The sequence below is a fragment of the Papaver somniferum genome, chromosome 7, assembly GCF_003573695.1.
Source record: "Papaver somniferum cultivar HN1 chromosome 7, ASM357369v1, whole genome shotgun sequence".
NCBI lineage: Eukaryota > Viridiplantae > Streptophyta > Magnoliopsida > Ranunculales > Papaveraceae > Papaver > Papaver somniferum.
Window position 1 is genome coordinate 70,969,504 of NC_039364.1, and position 8,427 is coordinate 70,977,930.

General features: G+C 37.8%; 1 pseudogene; it reads right to left on the minus strand.

Moving 5' to 3' along the window:
* Positions 1-1,547: 1,547 nt before the first annotated feature.
* On the minus strand, positions 1,548-8,100 carry LOC113297585 (annotated as a pseudogene).
* Between the last annotated feature and the right edge of the window lie 327 nt (positions 8,101-8,427).

The window sequence follows — 8,427 nt, forward strand, 5'->3', positions numbered from 1 at the left end:
TGAATTGAGAAATTATTCTTATCCTTGTCATTCTAGCAATGCTGCATACGGAGACGGCCGTATTTACCTATTTGATCGTAGGATGACAAAAGAATTGTCTTCGATTTGGTTGTGTTTCGATGCATTTTTAGATATTATTTTTGGTCCCATATGCAAAAGATTGAACCCAATTGCGGGTCCTTCTTAGTTTGATTTGTGCCTGCATAAAAAACATTGAACTCAAATTTCATAGGTCCGGATTGGTTCCTTCTGGTTCCATCATATGCAAAGAAACCATAACAAACATGAATATCGACAAGCTGTAAGGGACAGTGCAATCGCGAACTGTGAAAATGAAATGCATGTTTCCATCAATGTCTTGCCTGCCATTTCTACTTTAAACCTAACTTCTCTAGAGAAGAATTTTCTGGTGCAACTCCAGAAAAACAATAGTTCAATTCCACTTCTAATTTATTAAAGAGAATTAAGTAAGTTAGAGAAGGCCAACTAACCCCAGACCACCATCTTCTTGGGAAAAAAAACAGTGAAATGATGCTGCTCATTTGACAAATTAGAGCTCTCTATATTCCAGTTGTTGTACTTAACAAGCATAGTCTAATCATATACTCCAAATGATACTCAAGGATATTATGGCATCGGAGAATATGATGCTGGATTTAAGATTTATTTTTCCATTTTTTGGTGACATCAATAGTTTATTTTATTCTTTGCTGCCTCGGAGTGTTGGTGTTTTATGAATGTCATCCAAATGCTCATGTCATGAACTGACCATAACCTAAATTTGGGTGACTAACCAACAAAGTTTGATAGGATGCTTTTGGTCTTGATTTTGGGAAGACAATTTGGACTATGAAGGCTGCCTGAAGATGATCCAAGGGTTGATCCTCAGTGTAGGATAAGATCATTCAATGAAAAATCAGACTGATGACCTAAAATGACTTCTTACCCCATACAACAGGTTGGTGAAAAATCCGTGGTAAAACGGATCATCATGCCAGCTGTATATGGGATAAGAAACAACATACTGGTTCTGATATTCTGAATAGAGAGCTTCCTCACCATAACTGGACCCTTCAATCATCTTCACGTGGGCATGGCAGACCTTTGTGTCTTCCACGAGTCCTTGAAGAACCGTAATACTACCTCCATCCCACTTTTAGATGATCTATTTAGTTTAAAATTTTGTCCCACTGTTAGTTGACCTATTTCATTAAACAAGAGAATATTTCTAAAATTATCATTTTAATTGATTATCGGTCTTATAAGAAATATGTATAATTTGATATCCATGTCTATACTCTTATGTAGGTGTTTTAAAATGCTTTTCAATGATACAAAGTTTACGAAAATCCATGGTATAGTTGAGAGATAAATCATTTCTAAATTTTACAAGTTATTATCCATAAGGCTATAATTGTAAAAGATACTTAAAAATACTCCCTTCCACTCCTTGCCTTAAAAATTGTGCAAACTTCAACTAGGTCAATCTAATAGTGGGACGGAGGGAATATAATACAAAGTCAAGAAAAACAGTATAACTGGGCTTATCTCAGAAACAATTTGTAATTTTCATCACAATAAGCTTCACTAGTTTCCATAATGGACTAACGGATCTGGAGCATGGAGCATTATTCGATTACATAAGAAACATGCCCGCAGTCAAGATTATGTTTGTTTCATTATTGGGAATAGTTATACAGAGAGATGTGGAGTCTCCACTGAAACAAATAACATCTGTGAAAACAAGAACTATGAGATTGGTCTCACCTCATATTGATGGGAGATTTTCAGTGGTGATTCCTTCGAAACTGGCCTTTCTTCGGACCATAGCTCCAAGTTAACTGTTCCTGTTCCCCAATGGACCATACACTTGTAAACCTCGTCCACGTTGAATCGGTTCACTAAACCAAATCCCAAACATTTGTCGAACAATATCCATTCTCCTGAGAAGAAATTAAGAATAAAATCACATCTCAGCTTCATAATCTGATAGAACTGAATCAAAAAAATAAATAAGAGGTTTGATTTGCAATGAGGTTGTCATCTAGTCGTAGTCAGCTTTAGTCCTGACAAATTCTATTATCTCCACCGGTTTAATAAGTCCTTGAAGCCACTTTGAGCCATTTTTGCATGCTCCCTTAATAAACTTTCATCTAGAAGTACCATATCTTACACCAGCTTTTATGACCACATGAAATTGATCTAGCCACTTAGTCTTTCGAAAAAGGATTTCTTTGCTATGCTCGGTTAGATTAACTTTTCCACTGTCATCACATGGTTATAAATTCAGCATATATAAAAGGTGCAGTCCATGTGCTACTATACTTGTAATGATAATGGTACTTGTTTATCTGGAAACCATTTCAGGGTAAATCAGTACCCACTGATAACTCCCTACTATAAAAAGCAACAAAGAATGTATACAAAAGTCAAATAAAAGGGAGGTATACCGTTAGGCCGCAGGTCTCCTTCAAACAATTTCTCATCAGATTCTGGCCATAATTCATGCTTAGACCCATCGATAGAAACAAACGACACAAAAACTTCTGTTGGGTGCAAAAGGGTGAAGACTGGGTGCACTCGAAAGCAAACCAACCTTTAATGGAGAAATGTTGGATAAGAAGAATAAACCACTGATAAGTGATAAGTGATAAGTGATAAGAAAGAAATAGTGTTGTTCAACATTAAATGGCTATGTTTTTGACGAACCTTGAAAATCCACCAGAGCCAGCGCCGACGTTACGAGAAATAATTCCAGAGTCAATTTGGATAACTTTGGGATCAGTTTTTGGAATGGATATCTGGCGCTCGATAACTAATCCACCACCGATATTTCCTTCTAAGCTAAGAGACTCTTCCTCCTCCCCTGCCAGTCCAACAGTTCTCCTGCAATAACAGTAACATGGACACTTAAAAATTCAGAACCCATTTCAGACGGTAAGTACTTTCTTTTAGTATAATAAGCTCAGATTGCACACTATCATATGGGCATGCCAAAAATACAACTGTCCCCTTACTCAGTGACAGTATATTCTTCAGAACACCCCGCAGATCGATACTCGACGCCACTGTATTCTTCATATCCATCCACTTCAACCCTGCTGTGGAGCCACTGAGTTCCTGAAAGAAAGCTTTCAAAGTTATAATTTAGGAAGACACCAGTAACTCCATGAGATACGATTTGCCGTGTCATATTAAATTTTATTATAAAATCTACAAATTGCTCAGAGCAGACCAAAAAAGGAGAAGCTCGGTATAGATAATGCAAACCCAATTTAAATTTTTCCAAAGTAAATCATAAAGAGAGGCAGCTACATTTTTGGTACGAACTATACCTGAAGGAAGATGCTGCATAGAAATCATTCTACCACCAATCCAAGGCACTATTTTGAGAGCCCAATCAGCACTTTTGAGTTCTACAGGAGTCTTAGAAAGTTCTACTCCTTTACGCCCTGAAACCTCCTCCACATCAGGAATTTGTTTCGCGCATTCTGCACATTCCATCACAAAATTTTAGACAATTTATTTATCCTAAAATTATAACAAAATAATTCATCCAATACACGGGAAAAAAAAGAGCCAAAATTTATAATCAGGCTTACAAGAAAATCAACCCTACAAGACGAGTAATAAATAGTGGTTACGCTTAAATCTCTACAATGAGAATATAAATATTACCGACACGATTCTTGTACTGCTCCTGGCTTATGGCTATTAGGTTGGAAATCTCAGGATCTGAAGGCATTTTAATTTGCAGGACTTCTCCATCAATTCCCCATGCATCAACCTTTACAGACGAAAATTATAATAGAAAGAGGATTCAATTTGTCATATAACTTGATTGGTTCGAACATCTGTTGTTTTCCAACAGTTGAGCTTTATAGCAAGGAAACATACCATAGCACCTCCGCCGAGCAACAATTGAACATGCAAATGTCGTTTTGGTCTAGTCCAGGACCCTTCAGCTTTAGAAACTTTTATTGTAACAACTGATGATTGAAGCTCTGCAGCATAATATGTCAGCAAGTATCCCCCTTCACTAAACTCATATCCATCACCTTCGTCCTCATACAGAACACCTTCAGCTTTCCCTATACAAAGAACTTTAACTTTGAACACTGCTAATAAGTATAATCTTACTAAATGAAAAAAGGGACAAGTTAATGCTAAACACGTAGTTAACCGGCTGAGCTGGTGTAAGTTTCTATAGGATAGTAGTGGAGTTGTCTAACAGCTGTAACATCATAGCCACATTACCATGTTGATCTAAAGCCACAATGAGTGACAAGTCATCTGTTGCACTTGCTTCATCAACATGTTGCACAGGAGGACCCACGGGAATCATTGTTCCACCTTGCAAATAGAGTGTTGGCAAGTCCTGCCATTTCAATGCAGAAAAAAAAAAAAGAATAAGGAGAACAATATTTTATACATTATCATATAATGGAAAGCATCCACATGATCTATGTTTAATTTTGAAGCATAAGTTACTAGTGCATCCAGACGCTTACGGGATGAGAGTCATCAAAATCAAAACTCAACCAAATGCCTTTAGGAAGCACATGTAGCAACCCATCTGAGCCCTGATCACGAGAAGTGCTGATTATCAAACCAACGTGGATATTAGTAGCAACACAACAAATAATAATACGTGGAGCAGTTGGAAAATCATATAACCCTTCTCACAGCCCAACAAGTTCTCTTAAGCACCCCCATGAGTATCAAGAGAGCTCTACCTTGCATGTACTAGAAGTGGCCCAAGCAGGAACGAATTTTCAATACTCCTTAATTTGGGATCTTTGGGATCTGCACAAGCCAGTAAATAACATGACCCAATTTCCATATCAATTGAAAGTACTCTCCACGAACTAAAATAACTAGATGTCAATGTACTATTAAGAAAGAAATCTACCAGCAAAAAAGGTTGGAGCAGCAACAGGAATACCCTTTGTATGAGACAAATAGAAAAGTGTATATATGTGATGGATAAAACGGTAGCGCCTCAACAGAGCCACGCGACATACTTCTTCACACTAATGAGGAGAAACATAAGTTAGTCGCAATAGAAAGCAGGGCATCAGAAGCACAAGCTTCTTTCCAGTAAAACACATTGTACACATGTTTTGTTATTCACTTATTCTAGTCCAGAAATAGTGAATCAGTGATCACAAGATTATGCGTTTATTTACTAAGATAAAAAACAAACCTCCTTCCCGAAAGACCATGGCTCGTGATCAGTAGTGCCCTTTTCCGAATGGCCTCTGCAAAAAGGAAACATAGAACCCACTCCCGCCCATCTTCCATAAAGCTTAGGTGTTGCATCCCCAGCAAACCCACCAATATCAGGACCTGATAGTGGCTGACCACTAAGACTCTGACAATAAGAAATCCAGTCTTTAACAATATAAAGACTAACTCAAACCTCACTGACATCCTGTTCAATTATCGAGCAGGGCCATGCAGCATAAATCCTTCAAACTTTCGCTGTCAGACTAAGAATAAGATCTTACCAATTGAAGTACCATAGATACACTCATATGGAGGTGCTCCCAATTGGCCAGGTTATCCCCAGTCCAAGTTGCAGCATACCTTTGGCTACCTATAAAGCCAGCTCTAGTAAGAACGAACGGACGCTTTTTCTCATTTCCCAGTTTCATTCCCTCAAATGTGGATCTCGCCATCAGCATACCATAAACCTAAAAGTGCAAGCAATGTGAAAGATTAATGTTCAGACTTTGTTATAAAATCGATACCACCTCCATCCAAGACTTATATATAATACTGTAGATTTCAGTACCCAGGCTTATATAAAATTGGTTCAGAAAGGAAATAAGCATATAATAGAAGCTTCATAACTAGAGCAAAATAAGTAACTACATTGTGATAATGCGAATGATTTTGATGCCCGCCAACTTCAGCATCTCCTCTATGGATGTTGCTCTCAGGCATTGTCTTCGTAACGGTCTGCAGATTGCAAGAAAAACAGCTTGAACTCAAAACCAATAGAAAAAATGGCAAGTTATTGATCATGATCTAGGATCCTTACCTTGAATACAGCAGGTTCATTCATGTCATTCCATATTCCATCAACACCATTTGCAACAAAGTCTTTGACTAATCCGGCCCACCACAAGCGTGTTTTCTCCTGTGTACAATCAGGAAAGACGCATGGTCCAGGCCACACCTCCCCTAAGAAAGAGCCAGAAAGAACTTATGCTCAGAATGCTCAAATAAGGTACAAGGAAAGCGCTTCAAGGGCTTACCGACAAAAGGTTGCCCATCTGCTTTCTGGACCCAAACATCATTTACAGAACCACTGTCATAAACAAAATAACCCTCTTCGCGTTTGATCCCTGGGTCAAGCATCCAGATTGCTTTGAATCCATTATGATGAAGGTCGTTCACCAGCGCTTTTGGTTGAGAGAAACGCTCCTGAGAACATTGTTAGTATTAACATTAGCCAAAGATTTCATAGAAGAAAAAGGAAATTAGATAATAATTCTATATTAGTATCACTAGACTTATGTTTGACAAAATGCCTTCACCATTACAAGTTAATAGAAAATAAGAATCAGAGTCGTAGCTCCAAAATTTTGTTGAAAAGAAACGCATCAATTCTCAACAGATTCTAAGCACTTACTTCAAGAACCCTTGAATCAGAGTCGTAGCTCCAACGACATTGGTGGTATCCTAAGGACCATTTTGGAGGCATAAATATAGTTCCTGCATGAAGATGGATTCATCTGTTTAGGAATCAAACAAAAGAAGAAGACAGAGTTGAACAGAAACATAGTATTCACATAAATGATAGAAAGGTACAAACACATAAAAATGAACGCATCCAAAAAAAAGCTCTGGAATGTAAACGATATTATTTTAAATGGGTTTTGAAGAAATAACCAATTGCGTGAGACAAAGTTTGGAGGACTGCAGTTGGAGAAGCAAATGGACCAAATGTAATGACAGGATAAGGAGCTAGAGCTTTAATTTTTATCGTTGAATCCTTCCGCAAGTCTATCTGTTTATATGTATGTTAGATCATGAGGCCCTACAGAAACATGTAACGACAATCTCAGACATAAAAGGAAATAATAGACCTCGCAGTGTTGTGTTGCGTCCGCAAGGACCCCCAGTGCCTCTCCATTTGGGAGAACGGCTAGCACCCAAGGATGTGACTGATGCAAGGATGTTGTTCCGGAACCATAACCCCATGCATCCGTATTCCAAGTAAAAACCTGTAACTCTTAAATGCTTACAATCTCAAAAAGAATACTGACAGTTCAAATGATTGTAATAAGAAGGATATTTAACTTACTCTCTTTCCCGTGCGTTCAAGCTACCCACTAACTTCTCCGGTTCCATACAAAGAGGTTCCAGTTGGAAGCTAAAGCAAAGCAAAAAAGGACCACCAGTTAGTCTAAATCATTTGAAACATGCACTAGTTAAATAAACATAGCAGAATAGAGAGGCGCATCAAGAACTCGTGATAAAACAGCATTGCTTACCTCTATGCTAATAATTTGTTGACCATCCACGCATTCAAAATTAGGGACATATATAGGCACAATGTGAACCATGAGCGGCGTGTCTCTAACTTTGGGATTAGTAAAAGAAAGACTTGGATGTGCTGCACTCCTATCATTTCCAGAACAATCAAATCGAAAAACCCCTTCCTCCATAATTGGTTGATAACCCATTTTTCCTGAAGAAACATCATCACTAACTGTCTTTGCTCGGTATTCAGACATCTTGCACACAAATCGTTCACACCTCTTCCCTCTGCATGCCAAATTTGTATTCCCTGTTAATTTTAAGTTTTACGAAAATTAGAAGCAAACACAAATAGATAGTACCGAGATCAGAAGATTCACAAGCATGGCCATAACCAAACACACATTCCCAAATGTTAGATCATCAGAAATTATTATAACAACGAAACTAACCTGGAGATTGGATTCAGAGTAGTAGTAGCAGGAATGAACAAGCCTGAATCAACTGAGCTGTGTAAGTAATTGATTGAATTAATGTTCCAGAGCTTTTTCTTCCTCTTCTTGAGAAATCCCGATTTTGAAACCCTAGAAATGAAAGATGATCTACCAACAGTACTAGTACTAGTTAGTGTGAAGATCAGTTGGTTTTACATTTATGAGAGTAAAATAACTTATTTACGGTGGGTTTGGATGTAGAATTTTAAAGGTGAAATTCAAGGGTCCAGGGAATTTAGTAGAATTATGTTTCCCTATGTATGTTTGGTTGCCCGAATTCTTGGAATCACGTTTTCTACGGGATTCAGTTTTCCAGCAAATGCTCCACATGGAGTCCGACCCTCCTCCTAAGATTTGTTGGAAAACTTATCAAGGAATTTATGGACCCACTTTTTTTTAACTCTAAATCCCATATATATACAATTTTAAAATTTGAGGGTAA